Source organism: Argiope bruennichi, chromosome X2 (assembly GCF_947563725.1).
Source record: "Argiope bruennichi chromosome X2, qqArgBrue1.1, whole genome shotgun sequence".
Lineage (NCBI taxonomy): Eukaryota > Metazoa > Arthropoda > Arachnida > Araneae > Araneidae > Argiope > Argiope bruennichi.
The window spans coordinates 77,717,058-77,744,103 of NC_079163.1; the positions used below are offsets into that span (position 1 = coordinate 77,717,058).

General features: G+C 30.5%; 1 long non-coding RNA gene across 2 annotated transcripts in view; it reads right to left on the minus strand.

Moving 5' to 3' along the window:
- The window catches only part of LOC129960905 (uncharacterized), a 516,162-nt gene that overhangs the window by 176,782 nt on the left and 312,334 nt on the right, over positions 1–27,046 (minus strand). For both annotated transcript variants that reach the window (XR_008783719.1, XR_008783718.1), the window contains exon 2: positions 710–839. This is a non-coding gene — a long non-coding RNA (uncharacterized LOC129960905). The remainder of the gene's footprint in view (positions 1–709; positions 840–27,046) is intronic.

Consider the following 27,046-nt stretch of genomic DNA (forward strand, 5'->3'; position numbering starts at 1 on the left):
AACTTAAGAGCATGTAACTAAAGATATCAATAAAGAAAAAAAAATGTCTATAGAACAAATTTTTCAAACAAATATGTTCGCCTTTTCATATACATATATTGTATATGCATTTTATTTCACTTTATAGATAAATCTCCGTCATTCATATGTCATCAATTTCCCGGTCGATTTGTTCGATTTTCTTCTTTTTTTTTCTGTATTCCCTCCCTCACCGGAAAACTCAAAGCAGTGACAGATCGAGTGAAAAGATGGACCATCAGGAAGCGGCGCCCCTGCAATAGCTGATGTCAGGAAGGGTCCTACACATATAATCTCGTCAAATTCAACCAATGGGGCGGACCCCGAAGCACGCGAGATGGGGATCGCTTACTGATAACGCTGATGAAGCGATTGACAAGATCGCGACATCGTCACCATGGCAACGTGTTCCAACAATATCATTCGGTCACTTCCAAGTCCAAGCGATGCCGGGAAGCCCGTGTCATTTGTTGACAGTGTAATCCTAGCTATCTGAATTCCTGGATCTTTTTCTTACTAGAAGCCTTTCATACAACACGCCCTGCTATCCCACCCTCATTCATCTATAGACCATATTTTTTAGATGCCTTCCAAGGAAGCAGCAGAGAAATAACTGTCTTCTTTCCTTTTTTCATCCTTTGGACAAAGGAGATAGCCTTGATGTGACATAAGACAAAGCAATACAACTTACTTTTCATTTCGAATTATTTCTGGCTGGCAGACAGAGGGTGGAAAAGGTTCTATGCAGCAGATATTTTGCAGAAGATATTTGAATTGAAAGTTTCGTAGAATGTATGATGACAGCGTGGAATCTTATGCCACTGAAAAAGTAAAGAAAAAGATTGAAATTATTTATTTTACGAAATTAACTGAAACAATAGAGAATATTTAATTATTGAATTTATGTTCACTATCACATTATTTACATAAAAATTAATGTAGAAAATAAGTAAGTATTTCCTATTTAAAATACCTAAATACACTTAAGAAAAATGAAATTAAATTAAAGGCATTATTAAAATCAAATTATTAAATAAAAATAACGAAACTTTTACTTTCATTTAATTAAAAAATCAACCTAAAATTCAGCCACTGTCAAAAACTTGGAACAATTCTTTAAAAATAATTGAAATTTTCAAATTTACGCACGAATATATTTTTCTTGGCAAAACTGGAGATAAATATGGATTGATTGAGAAGACAAAGTTTTATATAAAAAAAACTACTACTATTTCTACTTTAAATATAACCTTTGAAGAAGATTAAAAGAATTTAATGTTGATTTTAATGTTTAAAAGAATTTAATTTAATTGATTTTAATGCTTAAATTTTTAAACAGCGTTACTAAGCTAGGGTCTATTACCTAGCTTTATAAAGAGTGTGTTCTAATCCACTTTTAATAAGGTTTCGAGTACACAGTCTTCGGACTGATGTAGCGTAGAAATTTAGACGAGTGGAATACCATCTCAAGCCACATCTGATTACATCGACTTTGCGAGGATTTTCTCGAGCAGTTTGTATGCAGCTTCAAAAAAAATGTAGTTTGTTAATTTAACAAATCTGACCGAGCATTAGAAGAATGTATTTAATAATGGAACTTCTATAATTGTTGGGATGTTACGTGGGAAAACTTAATTATATTTCAAGCTGATAGATCAATAAAAATTCTTTGAAAAACTGAGAATTTCATTAGTTTGTCAGATAAGAGCAGTTTAGAACCGCAATTTCCTGAAAATTGATCAGTTTCCAGGAAATGAATGATATTAATATATTTCTTAACTTGATAACTTAAAGTTATATTAATGAAATTAGCTCATTTTTAATAAACAATCCAAATGAATTTTCTAGTGATTTCATATCTCAAAATATTATTGAAGTAATAAAAATCTCTCTCTCTGTTGAGTACAATGTTAAAAAAAAAGTTTCTAAATTATATCTTGTATGTCTAAAAATAAATTATACATTTTTTTCACTATTTTATAAAAATATATGACAGAATCAAGCGTGATCAAGATATTGATAGCTAAATTCTATTTTGTTAGAAAAAAAAAGAAAAAAAAAAAAAAAAACGTTTTCCTCTTTTTCATGAAGCAATGCGTATGAAATAACGAAAATAATTGATATTTAAGAAAAAAACTGAGCAGATCATTAAAATTTTTGGAAAGTGGGCACATATTTTTTTTAAAAAAATAAAGGGGCTAATAAAACTAAATTTCAGCTTGAATAATTTGCTTCCGTTAAAAATATTTGAAATACAATTAAATTAGTTTTTAAATGTTCTTCATCTTAGAAAAAAAAAGAAATTTGTGAATATATATGCATTTAAAAAAAATTATTTTAAGCTTAGAAGTGATATAATATATTAAAATATAATATAAGTTAGTAACTGAATATATATATTGCTTCGGAAACAAAAAAAGAAAAGAAAAGAAAGAAAGAAAGAAAAAGAAATCAAGGAAAAAAAAAAGAATTGTATAAAAATTTTTCCTTCCTAGAATTTTTCCTGCGATTTTTATGTAAATTTTAAATATTTAGAACTTGTCATATGATCAATATTGAATAATAACAATGAGAATTGATTAGTCAGCAACGGAACAGACAGCATTTATTTACCACAAAATAAATATTATCAGCTCCAATAGCCGTCTAATTCATATTTAACATATATTTAAATATGATGTTTAATAAATTGACTTATCTAAAAAGGAAAGACAAACATGAAAAATTTTAAATAGTTTAAATACTTATTTCTTATATGCTAACTATTATCTGCTTGTTATAGCTGCACTTCTAAACTTTAAGTTCTCCTGGCTTTGAACTGAAGCAGAAATATGCAGAGTATTTTTTAGCAAAAATAAACATTCAGTATCAATACAAAAACGTTAATCATGCGTTCCTAACTAGTGATAGCAAGATCTAGATCAATGGTAAAAAAGAGCATTTAAAAAAGCTCTTTTCGGCTGTTGCAAAAGAAGGCACTAATGTATATCGCGTTTACTCGATTAAAGCGATTGTTAAGGTAAAACGATTCTACCATCAAACAGTAGCTGCCCACCTCGTATCCTCTTTGAAGAATCCGAGATCTTTGACAACTGTATATTTATAGCTTTTACATTTGTATCTAGCATCCAGAAAACACATAAATTGTCACCCGACAGGTTGCTGATATCAAGAAAGCGAAATTACCGGGGTTGGGTAGATATCTTTTAGCACGAATAGAATTGAAGAGAAGAAAAAAAAAAAAGTCCTAACCGAAAAAAAGACACAAAAAAAAAAAAAAAGTCATAGATGAACCGACCGCTCGATTCGTCACGCAGACACCCCTACTGATTATCAGTCAAACTACAGAGGAACTGCGGTTAACCACTTGATTCTTAAAAACAGCGCATGGAACTAATACTTGGGTTTATCCATTTATTATCGTCTTTGAAAACGTGAGTGAAAATCTTCTCTCATATCGAAAAACTTACAGGAGGGCCAGTATCTCCCATTTAAGCTTAATGTGTATTTTAAGATAACTATATTTTGTTTTCTTGAGGTGGTTTTCTATTGCGGCTTTACTGAAGTCGGAATGTTCTAATGTTAAAGTATCATTAGGTTTTAAGATATGCTCCTGACGTATGATCTTGAAATTCATTTTTCTTGAGTTTCCCTCAGGATATAAGTTTAGAAACATCGAAGATTAAAGTAGATACTTTTTAGACATGTAAAGAGATATTTTATAGAATGTTTTTTATATCTGATTTCGTTTATTTATTTTTTCAGTTATAAAATATTGAAACAAATGCGCTTAGATACATTTTAAGCTGTTTTTATGGAAAGCTGCCTAAACTATTGCTACCAAATACAACAAATAATCTTCCACGTTCGGGATTGTTGATTTTGTTTTATATCGTTGACTTTTATTAATTGTCACTTGCGTTATCTTTAGGCGAATAACTTCAATGCAGGGTTTTTGTTGTTGTTTTTATATCAGTAGCCTTTATTAATTGTTATTTACTTATTAATTTATTATTGTTATTTATCTTTCAGCGAATACTTTCAACATTTTTGTAATGATTGTTCGCCATTGTTCTTATATAACGTTATAGTAGCTTTTGTAAAAAGCATTCGAGAAACGATATCTGCAAAAAATTTAACTGGATAGTTTCAGTCAAAATAAAACCAAACAATGGCAAACACGTGAAGGAGACAAATTTTTCAATCAGAAATTAGAAAAATTTGAAGAAAACTGAAGGATTCCATTACGACTTTTACAGACGGTGAAAGACTGTTCCGAAACAGTTCATAATTTCTCATTTATTTATTAATTGTATCCAAGACGACTAAACGCAAAAGTCAGTTTTGATATATTTAATAATTTTTAAAATATGTAATTTTAATCTGAATAATTGTAATAGTTAAAAATAATTTTTAGCGTAATTAATTTTAATAATTAAAAATAATTCTTTTGGTAAATAATTTTAAAAGTATGTATTTTTCATTTATAAAATTGGGCTCTAATATTAATTTGCATTGCACTTCTTAAAAGGAAATCGCAATGTTGTTTATTAAATTAAGATATTTGTTGCTTCATTCTGTCAAAATTAAGCCCTATTAAAAACTGACCTTGTTTCAATCACTCACATTTTCCTAAGAATAGAAAACCAATTTGTGAAGAAATAAAGAAACCCTCTTTTCTTCTTTAGCTAGTTTTCCAGTCAGATCAACTATATTCAGAAATGCGACTGTCATAATCTATTTGAAGGTGATACCTTGATATACGATAGATACCTTGAAAATTTTTAGCGTATAAACTGTCTTCCTCGCTGTACCAAATTTCAAATATAAATATAAATTTTATTCAGAAAATATTTATTCTTATATCATATTCCAAACCATTTTGTTTTACTATTTTAGTATTTGATTGAAAAATTATTTAGTGTAAATGCTACGCATTTTGCTGAGGAGAGACCTTACTTCATAATTTGATCACTGGTTTGGAGGAGTTACCAGTTTAAATTCCCAACCTTTTCCGAAACCATCTTCAATCTCTGAAACAAATTGCATCGCAATCGGCTGCCTTTCCACATTATGGTTCAAAAACCGCACCTTCTCGAAGCATAACAGCTCCCACAGATTCATTTAACGGCTGGACCCATTCTTTTGGAAGGGCACAGGGCGTCAGGTTACCGCCCTGCTTAGGCATTCCGACAGGAGATGAAAGCCTTTGATGCGACGCCCCAGTGCTCCCCCTCCCCCAACACACAACGATAGATAGCTAGGTAAATACGCTTAAAGGTGCAAGAGTGGGGCGCAGGAATGATGGATGGGGGGTGCCGCCCTTTCCCCCTCAGGGGCGCATACCGGACGTATTGTAGGCAATCATTGAAGCGAACGTGTCATAATGTGGCCCAATAACGGGTACTCAGGGATGAGACTCGCCAGATATAATTTCATACTTCGCCGCCCTACAAATGAGTGAGACGCCCCTTTAACGTAGCGCAGTCGACCCGATAAACACATCTTTCTCTCTCTCGCTGTATTGGGAAGGAAGATTGCCTTTCTGGAGGTCAAGTGAAGGAATACTTTCTCCCTCAACTTTTTTTGGGTTCTTTTTCTATCTCCACCCCTCTCCGCCAGTATCAACGCTTAGATAAATGTCGCCCTTCAGGGAAGGCGCTGCCACACGGCGAATATGAAAACATCGCTTTCTATCATTCGCTCCTTTTTTATTCCGTGAGCTACCATTTGTGCCAGAAGAACAAATATACGAGATATTGGAAAAGCGGTGTCGCATGTCGCTTTTTCCTTGCTACTTATTATTTATTTCGGTATACACAGGAATGGAATAAAAGGTGTTTCTCTTTCGGTTTGCTTTCTTTTGTTTTGTTCTTCTCCTGCCTTTTCCCAGTGTTCATTTTTTTTAAAAACCTGAAAATAAATACGTTCGATGTTTAGTGTTCGCTTTTGGGGGGATAAAAATTACCTTCGTAAGGGTTCGCATGCATCGAGCTAACATATACTTGGTGTCAAAATTTTCATTTTTTTTTATATTTGTTTCGTCGTTTCCAATTTTCTATGTAATTCAAGTGGTTCTCTATCAGTTGAAAAATTACCAACAGAGCCTTCCCATGTGCTCCGTAAAACAATTATCTGTTAGTTTCATTTGCGAAACTGAATGCATCACTATCAGAGAATAATAATCTTTAAAACATTCCTATAAAATATATTTATTATATGTTTTATAATTTCATATATATTTATATTTTGTATCTTCTTGCATATCAGTAATTTTTTCTGAATTCTTCACTTTCAATTCGAAGAAATTTTTCAAATTTTTTTTATCTACAATATTTTGATATTAATCAAAATATTGAAGTATATTCGTATATTATTTTCAGAATTTCTTTGAATTTTGATTGATATTTCAAAATAAAAAAAATACATTACAAACTGACCCATACAAATATAGAATATGATGTCAACTAACGTTGATTAAAAATAACATCTTCATTTGAATTGAACTGAATTGCGTCCAAAATGTCGCAGTCATTATTCATAAATAGATGATATTCTACACTATTTGTGCTAAATTATTTTAAGCAACAGTAATTGCATGAAAACAAAATTACTTTTGAAAATGAATAAGTTTTGGTGAATTTGTAAGATACGCTGCAGAATATTGTATTATGCGTAATGTTATGTGTAATGCAATATGCAATCATAGTTATTCATCTAAAATAATGTAAACACTTTTCTGGTAGAACGAACAAAATACGTATTAAATGTCTTTTAAAACGGTGAAATATAATTTAAATTGCTCTCTCTGTTTAAAACTCAAAAGAACACTTCCCACATTCAAGTACACGCTATTGAGCAATATTTTGCTATTTTTACTAAATAAATAGATATTCAGCAGTAGTAGTAGTTGAGGATGAAATTAATTAAATAAAGATGCAAGTAGATTAATTATCGTTAAATAATGCTAATAATTCCTTTTAAATTCTAAAAAGTGAGTTTCAGCTCATTCAAATAATTCATCTTTTAATTAAAATTCTTCAGATCCTTTAATAAATAGAAATCCAATTACAATCACTGATTGAAATAATTTGAGATCATTATGATGAGTAAATGAGTAAATAAGAGGAGGTTAATTTAGGTAGAATTATATCTTAAAATGAAAGCTTATTATACCTTTTTTTTTTTTCTCAAATATGTTTGAATAAGATATTAATCAGAATATCATGTAAAATGAGAAGTTTCAAAATGTCTTATTATTCTAATCTTATGAATGCGGTTGTTTTCTGGAGACAAGAATTTCGCAATTTTGCTTTAAAAGTTTTTGTTGTAAATTATTCCTTGAATGTAGAATAGCAGGTTTAAAGTAGATTTGGATAATATTTTGAAAATGCCGAAAAATCTTTTTGTTATCAAAATTCAATTTATTTTATTTTATTTTATTTCTGATATTCGATTTCATGGCTATATTTCTGCCGTAAACATATCATAACGACCTTCAAGACAGATACATAAAATATAACCTTTTGTCGGAAAATATCTTTATATTTTTCAAAGTAGAAATAAAAGCATATATATTCCAGATATATATCACCAGTTATTGAAATAACTGAGTTGTTAACTTCAAAGAAATATTTCAAAAGAATCCATGCATAATTGAAACAATGCAATACAATCTTCGAGATATCCAAAACAGCTTTTGCAAAATGCATAAGTTATCAATGAATATCTCATAAAATGTTTTTAATGTTTTTGATTCTAAGTTTCCAATGATAATATTTTTTTCACGTTTATGAAAGAAAATGATCACTAAATAAAGCTTACACCAATATTTTAAAATAAAATAAAACAATAAATCAAATATTTTTCATGGATTTGAATAACAAATAACTTTTCTTTCGAATCTAAGTTTGCAGTATTTCCTGTATTATCTCAATACAGTATTAATTCAAGAGACATGAAATATTTTGCTTTTCACCTAGCATGTGCGCTGTCTAGTGCTTCCCACGCAGCACATGAATAATACTTTTCAGCTGCACTTTTAAATTTAAATTATAATTATTTTTATTAAGCATTTGAAGAGGTTTTCAAGAGATTTCATTTTTCAGTTGTCTATAATTTATAATTATCAAAATTAATTCATTTTAGTTTAGCATATGTCAGTTTATATATTATACGAGATATACCTATTAAGTAGTTATAACTGTAAAATTAAAATAAGACAGATAAATTACAATTGTTTCTTTTTCTACAAGATTCAATGAGAAAAACAGAGCAATGGTGATATGGGGTGATGGAGGTAAAGCCGAATCTAAACTTTGGGTCTCAGCTTCTTGTCTTCGACACCTAATTTCCTCAACATTTGGATTCAGCATACTTTTTGCACACTAAATTCATAGAATGTTAAACGTCTTAACACCGAAGTTTTGCAGAAATTTGGAAAGGGGTTATCAGCTCAAGTGCTGCTGACATCATCTGACTATGATCCAAAATAACAAGGTCCCTCACCAAAAGAACTTCAAAACGAGGTGTGAATATAACAAATATATTAATTAGAAAGCAGGGGGGTTTTTTTGTAACTCTCGATTATTATTACCCAAGTATAATAATAATCGATATGTAGGCAGGGTGATTCAGCACCAGTGAGTCAACCTTACAAGAAAAATAAGTGATACAAGGACTATTCGAATTACATGCATTGCAGGATCGGAAATATGCTGTTCATGCAGTAGATGTAGTTGTATGAAAATAGGGCTGCATTCGTGCAGCCCAAAATCGTTTTGATCTAAATCTTTCTATCGGCATTGAAGGAGATTATCTCATCAGATCTTATCTTATGCCTCATCGTTTGGTTGGCAGGCAATACACCTTTCTACAATAAAACCTGCAGGAACTTTTAGAAGAACATGTTCCTCGAGTACTACATCACTCAGTGTAATTTCAGCATGATGAGACATCCTCGCATTTCACCAATGGAGTCAAGCATTGCTTCAACGTTAGCATTGATTCTGTCGAGGTATATTGTACTCTACATCGGATAACCAATCAGGCTTTTATTTATTTATTTATTTTCGGGAGCATATGAAAGCAAAAGTGTGAGACACCAGTTGAATCAATAGAAAACATTGTCTATCATATCTGACTGGAAATTCCAAGATGCAGCAAGAATCTTTGTTAATAATTCCAAGCAGCTACTATTACAAGCCTAAGTGAGATCTTGGAGTTCAAATTTTGTAGATGTTCTGTAACATTTATGATCTTTGTTAATGTATATATTTTGATTAAAATATTTAGCTGCGCTTGCTGTTTCATTCTTTGCTTTCTATTTACTTTACCGTAGTTCGTGAAGAAGACGTTTCCGACCCTGCCTTACCTATTTGTGGTTTCTACACTTCTTGTAGGTTTGTTGGAATCGAATTGAACCATCTGTGTATACTGGTATGCCGCACGCTAAATTCCTTGGGATTAATTTTTTTCCGCTGGCATAGAAAGAATAATTGGGAACGGAATTCTGCCCACGTCGTCTGATCACAGTTCAGAATTTCAAGATCCGTCTTAAAATAGTTTTAGGCGGATTAATTTTTTTAAAATGACGACATGACTATGAGCACTTTAATGGAGAATTATTTCCAATCAATTATTGAATTCCATATGCTCAGTATGTACAAATTGTGTTTAGTTCGTAAAAATAATTAAATCGAAACATTTTCCAATTTTAACTTTTTTTCCAACTAAGAAGAACTTTTACGACAGAATTTTAGTTTCATAGTTTGAGTTAGTGAGATGAATGTCTAACATTGTGAGGCTTCTCGCAGACTATTTGGGAACGGGAATTGTACTTTTTAGCCATGATCAATCGGCAAAGACTACATTTGACCTCATCCTCCAAATCAACACAAGCGTGAAAATATACAACCGGCGGCGAAGCAATGTTACTTATACCAAGCTTAAATACATGATGGGTATGCGATTGAATTAGGTTTCGAATTTACGATAATAAATTACTGAAATCAAGACTGTGCTATCAGATCAGGAAGCTAAATATGCTACCAGATATTATAGCTTCCTGAAATTCACTTAGTTCAGCGAGTACTTGAGAAAACATGTATTCTTAACTATCATGTTTTCTCAAGTTAAGAGAATATTGGAAGTTAGACAAATTTTAATGAAATTTGATATGTATTCAGGCTGACATAATGCAAAACGAAATACCATACAATAATTATGGTCTACAAGCATGATCGTTTGGGTTGATAAGAAATATAATTCTCTTTTACATTTATACAGTTATCATAAGAGGAATTCATACTGTAAGTTGGGAAATTTATGACTTCCCGTGGCAGTTGCTCCTACTCTTCCAATGATGCTATTCTTAGTTCTCAAATGGGAAGGCGAGTTGCAATTGTTTACAAGAGTGTTTCAGACTGGCTTTACAGGTTTAATCTTTGGAGATCTTACTGACCATGCATATGCTGAATATCTTCAGTTTCCAGAAATTCATTAATCAGGTGAGCCTTTTGTGAATTGGACTTTGACGTCCATGAAAGGATCCAACCTTTCCAAGATCTTATCTCTATCTGACATCTCTCATAATTAGGGATGAGACCTTACAGACTTTCTTAAAAACATGAAGGTTTGTATGCCTGTCCAACATTACGCATGTTCAAATCCTCAAACCTCTATTGTTATATGGCTATTTTTCTCGGATATTTATGGACAGGTAGCAGATCCCTATTCCCCCCCCCCCAGAAGAACTTACGGTGAGAGTCAACGGTTACGCTGAATTTGGACTTATCAGTAAATAGAACATTCTCTTACTAGTATCTGCTTCAATGATAATGCTCTCTGCATCATGATAAATTTGCTTTTCATTGGAAAATAATGCACGAGAAGTTTTGTGACTGCTGTCGGATGTAGACATCAGAACTTGGAGACCTGTGGTTGCATTTTCAGGAGCGCAGTTTTCCTTGATTTTCATTTTTATGGATGATATTCCTTGTCCATGTTGATCTTCTCCGGTTGATAAATATTTGGAGAGCGAGGATACTCAATATATGGATTGGCAAACCAGATCTCTGGTCCTTAACCGTTTGCAAACATGTCTGGGATCCACTTCAGAAGTGAACTACAACCCGCCTTCCCCTTGCAAAAACTATACATAATGAATTCTTAGAACCTAAGAAAACTATCTAATTTTCAACATGAATTCACACATAGGTGTAAATATAGGATCATATACAATAGTAATCTCGTTTCTTTTGTTGCGTCATGTAATATCTTTTTTACACTTTCCTGTGTTGATGATTCAGATACATGATCATACTAGTAGTCAATATCTATCCTATGGTATTTTCTTTTGTATTGTGTCAACTTGTTTGCACACCATTAAGTTTTGTCCTGTAGCCCTAAATGAAATTTTGAACACTAGTATCCAGGCATTAATAAAAGAAAATGTCCGAAAATAATATCTCAGATAAAGATAATTTTCCTAGTTTTGTCCTCTTTGAAGAATTTAGTAGCTACATTTTTTACCAAGCTCAGTTGATTGATATATGAACTTGCAAATGGAGAACAAAGGAGCGAATAATGTTAAATAAAATTCCTTTTATTTTTCGCTCAATCAGTAAACATCTTCATTGTTTCTTCTTTCATTTTAGCTTACTTTTATTTTTAGATTTATATAAAATACAAATTCTACAGCCTTGTGCATCGCTTGAGGAAATGAAAGCGTTAATGGAAGTAAAAAAAAATGAAAATTCCGAGACATTTATTGGAACAACCGAAAAAATGTAACAAAATAAATATCCAGCAATAAAACAAGATCATCGAAATATTTTAATCCCGCTGAAAATGTGGAAAATATGACCTGGTTCTTTATTTAAACAGTTCCTCTTAGTACAATCAGTTCCTCATTAAAAATTCTGGCGGGGCTGAAGTATAGCTTGAAGAACGCACACATATTATGGAAATTGATTCACAGTGAATGACAGTTCAAGAAAAAAGTCAAAAGAACAATGTAAGACTCTGAAGATAAAATACTTCTGTGAATAATGATAAAATGTTTCATCTTGAGTTTTCTCTGATAAAAAATAATAAATGAACGATAATTTATTGTATCAAGGCTTTTTTGAAAGATTAATTACTTTAGCAGGAAAGCATTTTTCAAACTGCGCCGCATATTATTAATCATTTTTGAACAAAGACGTGTTTGATACAATTGCTGGTGGTATAGAAAGGTGGATATTTTGGCAGATTTTCCATAAAAAAATAAAATCATAGAATAATAAGTGATTAAATTAGTTTTGAGCGTGATACTTTCAATTGACAGAATATTATAGAAAAGAGCTGCAGCATTACGAATTTTTGCTTTCTTACAAAGGAAAGAAGTTCTTTTTATAGGAAAAAAAAAGATTAAAATGATTTATGAAGCAAGAATTATGCGAAAAAGAAAGATTTGCTCATTTTCCTTGAATTTTTAATAAGTTAAATGTAAGATTAAAATAAACATTTAAATTCGCGTAATGAATTTTTGATATGAAAAAGTTTTTTTTTTATTTTATTTTATTTTCAACTGTATTATCAACAAATAATCAACAATAAAAAAATCAGCAAATTTCCATTAAATTTTATATGATTTTATAGAGTTTTATGTTTTCATAAATTCACATAACGCTGTTGTTTATCCTACCATTTGTAAAATTGACTTAACCTATGAATAATTTTATTTCATTTTCTTTTTATAGCTGTTTTTTCAAATATTTTTGAGCACATAATCACTGTTACCCTCTTTAAAAGATTTTCGATTTTACAACTGATTTATTTTATAAATATATCATTTGGAAGAAATTCTCTAGCTTGTTAAGAAAAAGGTTTATTATCTTCAACCATGCAACTTTCAGCTAAGTTCTATACGCCAAATGTTCACCCTATATCAAGCCAGAATAATCCCCTTCCACACTACAGAATTTAGACGATTCTGTATTAAAATTTATGATTTACCGGCCAAAAGAAGATGCTAATCTAAGGTCGTTAGAGACTTTAAGACATTTTTGATCATCGACGCCCAGAGTATTGCATTACCTCCCCCCATGCTATTTTTCTTAAAAAGGTTCTAAACTTACTAATGTTTTACCTAGATGGTACCGCCTAATATTTGTACCCGGTGCATCAATTCCTCTCCCGTCTTGTCCAGCCGGTCACTATGTCACAGTGTGTGATTACTAATTTTTATATTATATATGCAATTTTTTACGCTATAGTGATTAATGGCGACCTAATTAAGCAATAACTACCTACTGGACGTATACTATTACTAACTTCTACTCCTACTAACTACTACTACCTATATTTGTAGAAATTTTTTCTTTGTGTTTGCAACAGCTATATTATAATTAATTCTAATGGAAATAAATTTTCAACACTATACTTTCTTAACAGGAATTTATAGTCACGGTGGTACAGTAGTAAAATCTCGTTGCCATCAGCAAGAGATCATCGACTCTATCGAAGATCACCCTTTCATGTGGGTTTGGTGCTCACCGCTGACCAAAAGCCCTCACACTGATGTGTGTGGAAATTAAAAGAGTGGAATGTGAATCGGGTGCAGTGTCGTCATCTGACCACGGTTTTAAATGATAGATTCCTAGCTTCTTACACCTTGAAAGACATCAAGTTACTTCAAAACGGGAATTAAAATAATTAAAGGTGAGAATGCAAATAACACCTCTCTATCATCAATACCAGTGTTCGAAAGAATTGGCGCTTGGGTGTATCATGTACTTCTAAGAGTGAAATGTTGAGATTTTATAAATTTATGCCAAATTTGAATTGAATCAACAGTTTCGGAAATTGTGGTTTATTCAGATCGTGTGCTTCACTTTACCTTCACTGTTGATATGTTCATAGTTAAAGAGTTAAAATAAACTAAATTTATATAGAGTCAGATACTCTTCACAATTGAGCAATACGAGGAAGTTCAGCAGGAATTGGACAGTAACACTTCACCTAAACATCCCTTCTGGTAAATCAGCATCAATATCACATGAACCGCAATTAATTAAAGATCTTACCGAGATTCAGTATTGATCTTTTGAGTTATGCCCAATACTTCCTGAACTCAGTCTCTTAAAGTCAACTCTTTATTTATTCCATTATAAGGGAAAAGACCTTAGCACTTACAAAGCCCATGCATTTCTGTAAGGATGTTAAAAATTTTAGTTTTTAAAAAGCGTATTCTGAAGAAAAACATACCTGAAGTGATCAAAACATATCGAGACTGGTGCTTTACCGTCAAGGTTAAAACAAGCCGAGTGAGAGGTTAAGCAGATAATGGCCTTGAAAATTCCTACGCATACATCGAAAGGTAAAAACGGCTGTAGTTCCCGCCACTTTTGTACAGTAGAACTGCGATAAATAAACGAATACTATCTTGACATGTTTTATAACAGAGAACCTGCACAAAATTTTGATAAAAATTTAACGATAAAAATAATAATTGAAGTAGAACTTAAGTAGAAAAATTTAAAAATATTTATGTGGAAGACTGTACGAACATCACAGGAGTAAGTGTATTGTTGAAACGTTTCCAACATTGTCTTAAAAATATTGAAGGTACTGAATTCTAAGAAAACTTTCAAACTAAGATGTGCATTCGGCTATGAGCTAAAATCATCGAATCACTATTGGTGAATTGCGCGAAGACTTCAACACTATCTATGATTCATTTCAATTCATTTTAGCTGAGAATTTGGTTATAAGAAGTGTATTTGCCAAGTTTGGTCCAAAACTGGCTTTTGAACACCAAGAGGAATTTCAGCTGCGTTTAATCATCTTATGCTAAAAATGAGGAAAACTTTTTGAAAATGGTTGCAGTAGGGGATGAATCGTGGATTTATGACTATGCTTCAAGGAGATCAAGTATTCAAATCGATTCAATTTTCAACTCAACTTCCTATGTCTAAAAAAATGTGACGATTGTAGAAAATACATATTTTTTAAAGCTCTATTGCACAGAAGTGGCAAGAACCATGAAGTTGTAAGTTTTTACGCACTCGTGGAAGAATTCGGAGCTGTCTTAATCAATCTGAGCGCTCTGGGTTAGAGTAATTTGGCATACCATCAGAACTATGACTAGGAGTTTCAGAGTCTATTGCTCAATGAAAATATCTACCAAATGAAATAAATAAAATAATGGAGGAGAAAAGAAAATGCCTTTTCTCTGATTAAGGACTTAAAATTTTGCGAATCGGCATCTTTTCATAATAGAATTTTGCGAGATAGCTTCCCTCGTCCTAGATCGCATGCAGTTAATTTTAGCAGTTACGTTAAAAAGTATTTTTTTTTCTATTCTATATAATCACCTAATACAAAAATACAATAATATCGACAATATTTAAATTGATAAATTAAATATTATATTCACGGATTATATAATTAAGTGTTATATTCACATAATTAAAGTATTAACTTTAACTTTATTAATTATTTCATTAAGATTATAAGATTATATAGCATAGTAAAGGTATGCATATAATGTACATTGCGATGTACATGTAATTGATATACATGTTTATGTAATATTAAAAAATCGATAGCTATCTAGTAACAAATCAAAATCAAATTTTTATTCTTAACATATTTGTAATTATAATTAAAAGATCCTAATCAAAATTAAATTAAAAGAGTAAAATTTTAGGTTTCTCTAATGCACAACCCATTCAACCGATTTTTGGATAAGACGGTCCAGGGAAGGTGTAAAGTCAATATCTGTCCAGCTTTTTCACTCGGCGTGTTTCATCATTTAGAGTATTGCACCAATCCCATCACGTTTTCAACACACCTCGTATTTTCTTTTCTATAACTTCACTGTACATAAACATAAAATTATTTCAACAACCATAATATTATTCCATGATGAATCTATAGAAATCGCATCATCCGTTGCATTCTACAAGCCTTTATAATTCTTTTATATAACCTCAAAAAATGTTTTCTTCATAAAATGCTTTATGGTTTTGTGTGGATCGTTTTGAAAAATACAAACTTTATCCCATATGCACAAGTTTAAAAAAAAAAAAATCTCTGATCAAAATTCCTCTCTGATTTTTCATTTTTTTTAGTTCTTTTATTAGTCTATGCAATTTATATAAGCCGGGAATAAATCTGAGTCCATATTTAATTCATAAGATTTTGAGGCACCACGAATGGTGTGCATATAGATTTTTTTTAAGCTTCTCCTTCCATTTCCATTCATGCGATTTGCAGCAGCGAGCTTGCAAAAACGTGTGCTGAAGGTAAAGGGAAATAAATACACCGCCTATTCGTCATAAAACGAAATTTAAAAAAAGAAAGCAAAAAAAAAAGCGACCTCTATGCAGGAGGGGAAAAGAGAGAGGGAGAAAAAAAAAGAGGAACATTTTACATGTCCTTTCCCAGACCCCGGGCTCAAATAGAATCTTTCAGATGACAGTTTAGTTTTCTAAATCAAAGGTTAAGAGCCAGTGGGAATATTTTGTGACGGTTTGAGGGGAGGGATTCATAGCGCGCCTGAATCTGCCCGAAGAACGGTGTTGGGCAGTCATTAAAAATGGATAGCCCCACTCTCAATAATGCAAGACTTATCCATTTGCCAGGATTGGCCATATCAGACATAGTCCGAAAGCCCTGGCCTACACGGTTGCTCTTTCTCTCCCTGCGCTGTTCTTGCTGGTTTTGGCTCTTTTAGTTTACTTTTTCCCTCTATGGAAATACTTTTTGCCTTTAAAGAAGCGACTCTTCTGCGGCAGAATAAAATGGGCGTTTGGCTCGAGCATGTGGGCTTGAAATTCTCAAAATAAATAAATGCTTAATAAATAAACAAGCTCTGTGACGGTAGCCGCGTATGTCTTGTGCCTTTTTCTTCAGCCAGAATTTTTCGGTATCAATCTACTTTTGCTGTTGTTTGTTTGTTTTGGTTTTTATTGAAAAAGGACATATCAAATAAATTTTCTGTGGAGTATATAATTTTAATAAGCTTATTTATTGACACCAAATTTGCATAAATTTGGAATACATATATAATGCATTCATTTAACCCTCGCCCACTCCAATTATTAAGACCCAATAATTATTCAATCGTCATATAAAATTTAATTTACTAAACATAAATTATTCTTCTATAACAGACAGGAATTCATTTATTACATTATAGATCGAAATGGATAGTTTGATTCGTTAGTTAAATGTTAATATGCCATTCAATGGAAAATTAAATATAGTAATAAATTGCTTTAGTTGTACTTTTAGCAAATATTTGGAAATCCTAATATAGTTTATTTTTACTTAAAAAAAATATGTTGTGGCATTTCTAAATATGGTCAATCATTAAATAGATTGATGTGCAAGTAAAATTGGCAAAAGAAATAGCCGCTCAAATTTTTCACATCTTCTATTACTTCTGAGCGAAGGAAAATGTTGCATTATATAGAAATAGTTTGTTTCCTTTATGAGCAATCTTCCTAAATTTAAAATTGCTCCACAGTTCATTTTTATACTATATTAGATTTGATTTAAGAAACAATCATTATAATTATTATAGGAATTTAAAATAAATCTTTATTTTTTTATTCAAATAATATTCATATTCGACAAAAATAAAATAAATTTTGAATGCAATTTAGGAATTACATGTTTGTTGAATCTTAGTATGAAAAAATATATCTTAAAACAGAACAAAACATAAAAAATTTATATAGAATTCCCACGGTTGAAAATTAAATGAATCTCAATGAAAATTCTTGATATATAGAATGTTAATATAATGTTAAAAATAAATAATAATGTTAAAATAATAATAATGTTAAAAATAAAATACCTAATTTCTAAACTTTTAAATATAAGCATGGAATTGCAGAAATGCTTTAATTGAAGTAAAAATCATATTTTATGCTCGAGTACAAAAACGTTATGTTGAAAAATTACAAAGGCTACATTTTTAAACAGTTCCTCAGTTTTATGAGACATTTTCAGAAAAAATTTTTTTGACGCACTAAGATTTTAAATAAAAAAAAATATTGTAACTGGCCAAGTAATAAAAATATAAAGTAAATGGGGGTCGCATGCAAATTTATTTCAAGGTATAATTATCAACTCTGCACAGTAATAGAATTAAACTAATTTAAATAACAATAATTTTAAGTTAAATAAAATGATGAAAGAAGCTGGGATGTATTGAACAACAAATATGTCAAGCTGAATGGTTAACACAGGGCAAGAGATCATTGTCTAAGTGTTTATGGAATAGGCATAAAAAAAATATATTTGCCATGGAAATATTAAAAAAATATATTTGCCATGGAAATATAGCAGTACAGCATGAAAACGAGTACAGACGTAAAATTAATGTTTCCGTCCTGCCACTACTCAGCTCTGATTTTCTACCAACTTTCTTACTTTGAGCAAAATCCTTTCCGAAGTGATTACTTTCAAATCTGACCAAAACTTTTATTATTATTATTATTTCTATATATTGCTCAAGATTTATTTCCTTTCTTAAGGATAGGTAAGTCATGGGTTGATATGTGCATCCGATCATTCAAATAATTTCATGAGCTAATATTAAGCACTTTAAACTGTGGTTGGCAAACTCATTGAAGTTATTTTCAAACTAAAGTATCTAGAGTGAGTTTGGCATGGTGAATGCTATATGTTTATCAAAAACTTCAAATAAAATTATACACGTTACAACATCCATTAACAACAGCATTCTATAATTGCAACACTACTAGTAATAGTATGTTACGTTTCAGAAGTAATAACAAGCACCCACTTTTACCAGTCAACAAAAAAAAATCATTATTTTATTTATTTCCCTAATTTTTAGTCTTCAATTTATAATTTATTATTATAAATAGATTAGAAACTTATAATCAATTTTATTTTTAATTTTTCGTACTTCAATTTTAATTAATTACTTATTTGTTTATTGTGCGAATTCTCTACCATATGGCTCCATTATCTTCGAATCAATATTTAATTAACTAAATAGATTAACTAATAATTAAGTTCTGAAAAAAGTATTAAATTAATATGTCATCTAGAACATTAAATGTACAAATTATCAAAATTTTAGCAAATCAAGAAGTGAGTGAAAAATTGATCACAAAATTCATTTTTGAAAAAGTAAAACAAGTGAAATTAAATAAAAAATGTGCGAAAATGAAAATGCTTCAAAATTCGGCGATAAACTTTTTCAAAAATTTGCAATATGTTGCTTGCTTTTACAAATACGCTAATTTGGGAAATTAAATCTCTCATAAAATTGTTAATTTATTCAATCATAAATAGTTAAAATATTTTTTTTATTTTAATCAAAATTTAAATTTAAAATTTTTTTTAAAAAAGTACAAAAATATGAATGATTCGGAATTTAATAGTTCGCATAAGTGATAGCTGCCAACAATGTTAATTATGAAAATCAACCAAATCTATGTAAACCACATTGGAATTCTCAATGCATCAACTACTCAATGTATATCTAAGAAAAGGAAAAGAATGCGCCCTAAATATTGAAGATAACAACGGGTGATGTGACTTAATCACTTTCTAGATTATAAATAAATGAAAGAATTAGACATAAAAAAAAGAGCCAAAAATGACCGAATAATAAATTCAGAATCTATGCTCGTAATTGGGTGTCCCAGCTGGATTTCTATTCCTAGAGTAATGGGTGAGAAAGATTTGCATTGCCAAGATTAAAAAAGAAAACAAGAACGAAAAAAAAAAAAAAAACTGAACTACACAGGATCTGAAAATTCTACACGTTGCACCTGGCTACTGCAAATGAGCTAGCGTTTCATTTATTTATTTATTTATTTCAAGATAACGAACAAGGTGAGAAAGAATTTGAATTTGTATTCGTTAATGAAAAAATAACTAAAAAATTGATATTACTCCTAGCTGCTGGAGATACTACAAGAGCTCAATATATTCAATGAAAAGGGTGATAAAATAAGAGTAATTAGGAAAAGAATCGTCTCGGGTGGTTTCAAAGCATGTAGACTGGTTTGTATAATCTTTAACCAATTCAAAACATAAAGAACTGAATGTTCACGCATTTAAATAGCAGATTTTGACAGGATATTGTATTTTATAATATAAAAATTTACAGGATTGTAGCGTCCACCAATTCATGTTCCCACAATGCATGAAAATTATGCCGCGTCAATTTGAACATGTAATCCATTGTCGAATTTGCATTTTTAATCGTACCTTTAAAGAGAACTTGTTTACCCTATAAAATAATATAGTTCTGTTTTTTTTTTTCCTTTCTTTTTGCTTGTGGGGGAGGGGGAAGTATTTACATTCTAATTCTAATATAAAAATTTCATGTAATTTATGGATTTTTTTTAATTTGAGTAAAATAATCAATTTTATAAAAAAAATTACTTTATTTCATTTAGTTTTCTATTTACATTGCATGTTTCGTGTTCTTTAATTAGTCTAATGTATCCACTCTTTATAATAAAGAATGTTTCTAGTTCAATTTGTTAAATTATTTATTAGTTCATTTTCATTTTATTTTAAATCAGTCTATAAATAAGTACATCAGTGCGTTAGAAAAACATCTATGCCTAAAAGACCACAGTTCGCAATATGATGGTTTAAAACCTTTCGTTTGTATTTTCATAGTTCACTTTCTAACATTTTAGTATTTTTAAGTGTTAAACTTGCAGAACGGTTCTTGAGATAATCATATTTATCCTTTGAATTCTAACATCTAAAACGCAAAAAATAAAGCAATTAAACTTTATTGAAAAAGTTTTCTCAAAATATAAACACAGTGTCATTGTACAAGATAAGGAATTAATTACTGGCTCATGCGCAATGTGTCATTCGGCGGAAAGTGCAGCTGCAAGTTTAATGGCATTTGCAATTACAGCCATCAGGACAGGATTATTTAATAGGCAAAGTGGGCCATTCCTAAGAGTCGCAAGCTCACGAGATTTTTTTTTTTTTTTTGCGATGTTTTGTAATATGTTTAATTTTGTGCTTTCATTTAATTATAAAGCTCTTCATTCCAACTTATTCAAATTAAAAACAATTAATTTAACTTAATTTTGGAATAATATTCCAATAACATTTCAAATTAATCATTATTTGCAAATTATATATTATGTTATTTTATAATACAAAAAAATGTGATGCTTTATAATTTTAAAAGATACCAACTTAATTAATAAGCATTTTTTTTTTTTTTTTTTTTTTTTTTTTTAGATTCTATTAAGAAAAAATTTTGTCAATTCTTTGTAACATTTCAAATTAATCATCACTGGCAAATTATATATTACGTTATTTTATAATTTAAAAAAATATAGAGCTTTATAATTTTAAAAAATGCCCACCTAATTAAAAAGGATTTTTTAAATTCTACTAAGAAAAAATTATGTCTTTTTTTTGTTTGTTTATAATTATTTAAAATTTTTGTTGAGAGTTTTTTTACACTCGACACAGTAAATGTCACTTTTTAAAAAGTGATCTGCAATTAAGTTTTTTAGTTTTTCATTTTATTATAATTTGCTGCTTAAATTGTATTTATCGATTAAATTAATACCGACAAAGAAAACTGGCTTTGAAAATTTGGAAGGGAAAGGGGCACCCTAGGTGTGCATTGCCTGAAAGGTCCTAGAAGCCTTAATCCGGTCTAGACAGCGGTCATGCGACTGACATATTAATTGTTTCCATTCAAATATTCACTTCAGCAAAAACACAAGAATAAAACTATCAATGCAAATTAATAGTTTTATTTGATATTGTCTCAAGATATACAGATGCAAATACTTGTTTTAAATGCAGACATGAAAATATTTTGGTAAACAACATTCCAAAGCATAAAGTCGTTTAAATTTTTTCAAATAAATCAATTTAAAATAAAAGGGGGTTCCTCGATTCCTTTTTAATGAAATGATGTTAAATAAATATATTTTCAATACTAAATAAATCAGAAGAAGAAACTGTGGCCATAAAATAAATATGTGGGCAGCTCCCAAACACTAAAATGGATTTTGTGATCCATGGCCAGGTCACGATAGATGTGAAATAACATTTCAAAATGCCTTAAGCTAAAGGAAGTAAATATCTTTGCCTGGGCAACCGCATTTCCACGCTTTGACAGATTGTTATGGCAAAGTTATGTTTCAATATTCTTTCGAGGGAGTAGATATTTTTGAACTAGAATTTATTCTGGCACTCCTCCAGAGAGTGACAAATTCTCTAGATATATATTGAATATACTTTTTGCTGAACAATTCCATTGCTGAATTAAGTGTAAAATAATACTTAAAATAAAATTCCAGCATTTTTAAATGCAGTGCATGGGAAATAGTTTCTACATTTTTATCGTATTCCTTAAATTTTACACTGATGTATTAATAAATTTTTGAATTAAAATTTAATAAAAGACAAAAACATACATTAAATCTGGCTTTTTGAAATTAATCTTTTTTTCATCGTTATTAATTGTATCATCATTCCTAAATTTCAATTTTGTTTATATTATTATTATTTATTGCTTCTGTTCTTGTTTAGTTCGAAATGTATAGTAATTTTTGAATAATAATAAAGGTTGCGACCAAAGAATTCCTTATTAATTTAATTTCATTTATCCAAATAAACAAAATGGTGTCAAAAATCTCTAAAGTGTTCAAAAACTTTAATACTATCTTATTAACGAAATCACTTCAGGCTCAAATGATGCAAGTAAAAAGCGTCGCTGGCCGCGGTGGCCTGGTGATAAAATTTCGGCTTCCGAATCAGAGGGTTTCAGGTTCGAGACCTGCTTCCACCGAAGAACTGTAGTGTAAGCGGATCTAGTGCATCTTAAATCCGTCTAGTCTAAACGTCCTGCGTCTGGTGTGCTGCGGAAGCTTGGAGAGACTGCACCAGCTCAGGTGTCGTCCTCGTCATCTAACCGCGGTTCAAAATTACGAGATCCGTCCCAAAATGCCCTAGTGTTGTTTTAAAACGGGTCACTAATGTAACTGATCTTGAATGCGCCGTATAGTTCAATTGTGGAAAACATAACTCATTTTGGAAGGAGTGAAAAGGAGGAATGTGACGACGCAGCTTAAAATCATGTTGAATTAGTAGCTCAATAGCATGAGAAGTCTCATTATCTCATGAGGGTGGTGTCCAGTGAAGCGACCCATTGTTATTTTCTATCCTTATAACATTTACTACACACTCTCTTTCATAATCCTTTCGATAGTTTAGAATAAAATTAACACTGTAAATGTTAATTTAAGACCATTATTTAATAATAATAGTAAAACTAGTGAATGAAATTACAGCTGGGTCAGAGATAGAATTAGAAGGGAGCTGCCTAATTTTCTATTAGAACAAACAATATGTAAACTTAAGTGGTAATGCCTGTTGATAAAAAAATTATTTATCTTTCAGGAATATTAGATAAAAGGAATTTTTAAACAATCTTTTTCATTTCACTAAAAAGGGTCTTTATTCCCTATTTATTTACAAAATTCTATAATTATGGATTAGAACTAGTTAATATAACGTTATTATTCATAGTTTATTTTATAGCAATTGAGAACAATTTAAAAAAAAACCCTTAAAAATTTGAATTTTATTCTATGATATTCAGTACGCAGTACAAAATATAGATTTCTGATTAAAATGTAAGCTACAAAATAACCGTATTAAATAAGACTACATTCATCTTTAAAGTCTTGAAAAATTTTACAAATATATTTTTAATTTATCTTTAACTTTATTGCCCAAACTATAATGATTTCGGACCCAAACATACTTTATGTTTATTATATTAGTTGTTTTAACTATTTTTTTATAGAACAGATTGATTGGACATTTAATAAATGAAGCAATTTTTTTTAAAGTATAGAAATGAAGCAAAGTTAAAATTTATAAGTAAAAGAATCACGCTCTTAAGTGTCTTCTAAATATAAGCTATATAAATATTGTTTAAAATTCTCCAGCTGTTCTTAAGAGGAACTCGCAGGAACTAGTTATTACATTTCAAGAAAAAAATAAGAAAAGCAAACCTATCTCACGATCCAATATCGGATTATTCTGGGGGCAAAACTTAGAAAAAGATAAGCTAAAACAAAACAATACCCATACAAACCGAGATGAAGGGAATTATAGGTTTTCCTTTTGTTTCTTTATATTTGTTTGTTTGTAACCAAAATAACTAAGAAGTAAGTAAATAGCTGCAGCTCATACAACTTTTACTAGCTCGTGCCAGTGCCTGAACATAGGAGCACGCATTTTACAAATGTAATGCATGTCGTTGAGGAAATTTTGGGGGCTATGTAGGTAGGGCAGTCATCCGGCATCGCAACTTGAATTCTAGAAGGGCTATGCCCTCATACCATCTATATCTAACGAAGTTTTGTAGCTCCAGAACGAGTTGTAGAGATAGAATTTGGTGCAGAAGTGGTCAGTCAGAAGGTAGTTGGTCAGCATGGCAGACATAACCATCAAGAGAGCGAGAGAATTGTGGTTTCTTCTCTTCGGCGCAGAGATCATCTGACATTAGTGGTTATAATGTTCAAAGGAAGGAAGAAGTTCCCCTCGCTCTTCCGAGGGACATAAAAAAGAAACAAAAACAATTCTTCGAGGAATTATTCTTTTATGTTCGAGAGCACTTTATCAGAGGGCCTTTTTCTGCCTTTATCTATTATTTTATAGAATTCGCCTGTTAGGGTACATTAGTTTTATTCAAACAAATTAATACCTTTACAATACTTAATCATTTAAAGCTATTTAGATAGAATTATTTTCAAATTTGTTATTTACATTTAGAAAAAAATGTTTGAACATTTTTGCGCAACTAATATGTTTTGAAGTTTGATAGTTTGAGATTGCTAATTCAACCCATAAAAAATATTGTATAAAAAATATTTCTTTTTATCTGCAGATAATTATTAACAAAACACCAGTAAACGCATTCGTGCAAGAAATTTGTCCCTCTAGAGTGCAAATATCAATATCAAACTTTATGTAAATCGATTAAGCGCCATTGTTTTCTTCCAGAAAAGAAGTGAACTGGTCCAATAAAGACAAGTAAAATGTAGCTTACATATTAGAGAGAACACTCTTTGTTGATATAGTAATGATAATAGTATTCGAATTCATCTGCTAACATAGAAATCAATTTGCATAATTTATCTCTGGAATATAAATTTCATATCTACTAATTAAGAAAATGTATGCACCTTTGATTTTTATTAATAAATGAGAAATAATTTCATAGAACTAAAAATAATTGCAAAAATAGATAAGCTATATTCAACAGCAAATTTAAGTTCTTTCTTATAACAATCAAAATTGTACATCTTTCATACTCATCTTGTTTTGATAGAACATGATAATCATTGATATATGGAGATTTTTTGATAATCAAATTGGCAACAGAACTTCGAACATTTATAAATTACATCATTCGAAATTTTCTACTAACTGAATCAGAAAATCATGCAGACCTTGCCAGCCGCAAAACAGCCAAATCTGACCGTTGAACTTAAAAATCCGATTAATAATAACATCATACTTTAAATTTGGAAGGTTGAAGCTGAACTAGCAACGCTTTTACAAACTTGACTTGAATTCATATTTTTAAAAAAGAAATTTTATAATAGATATTTTACTCGCCTCTTGATGTGCTAGATAGCTGAAAATTTATACATTTCTGTATTATAGATGACAATATACTATTTTAATGTTTTCACATATTAATCATCAATTAAGCTAAATTTTGATTTTGTACTAGTGGTGTCACCTAGTGTGAGAAACCACAAATCCCACATTAAAAAATAGAAAATATTTAAAATGAAAACAATTCTGCTGTTAAGTTTATTAATTAAAACTGTATTTAAAAACGTTTGCAATTAAATTACTTACGATCATTTGTTTCTTCATGCTCACTGAATGAAATTCTTAAACTACTGAGTAGTTACCATAAATAATTTTTTTAAAAAAAATTAAAACTTTTTTTTAATGTTATCTGGATCATAGTCTCAAAAAATTGAGATTAATTCCCAATCAGTCTTGTCAAAAGTGAGAACAAAAGAAAAATGATATTCAGTGGCGTATGTTAAACTTCAACATGGTAATCGATGCAGTCCCTATCTCGTAAACAGCAGCCAAATTGATGTTGTATACATATTGATCAACTGAGACCTGGGAGAAAGAAATACTTCATCTCTTTTAAAAGCGTGGTCAATAGTTCAATGAGCTAAGGGATCAGAAAGTAAAAAAGCAAGAAACGGAGAAAAAAATGTGGAAAAGCGATTTTTCCTACTTTTTACGAGGGACATAGTTTTGTTGAATCTTCGTCCACATGCGACTAGGAAGCAGCGAAATGTCTCATTTAAGACCAGACATGCAAGAGGGGAGGGAAGAAGCAAAAAATAACATCTGACTAAAAACGCTTGGCTGGATCCAATCAAATAGTGTTTCAGAAACTCGCCAACCATGACGGAGGAGATCGACATCCCCACCTGATCCAACTACTTTTCTTGATGATACGTAAAAACAAATCTCTCCACAAAAAAGGTGATAATGAATGCTTTAATCACGTCTCGCCTTTTTTCAACTTTATTCCGGGTTTTACGAATGATAACTCTGAGGGTTTTTTTCACCCCTCACTCTACTAATGGTTTGATTCTCTTCTCAACTTTTCTTTTTGGAATCAATATGTTAAATGGGAAACTTTAAACGATAAACATTCTCTTGTCCTTCGAAACCAAAGAAAGGAAGATCAAGGCGCTAAACGAATGTTCTCTTTACTTCCATCAAAGAACAAATGCTTGAAATGTGCAACTGTTTCGGTGTCAGTTGAACATCTTGAATGAGCTTGGGTGTAAACGAAACAGTTTGACGTATTTCAGTTAATGGTTTCAGGATTCATAATAGGGTGAATAAATGTGATATAATTTTGGATTTTTTATTTTTTCAATTATGGCTCATAACTATCGTAAAAAGAAATAAAAAGTAGTATGTGGAAACGAACTAC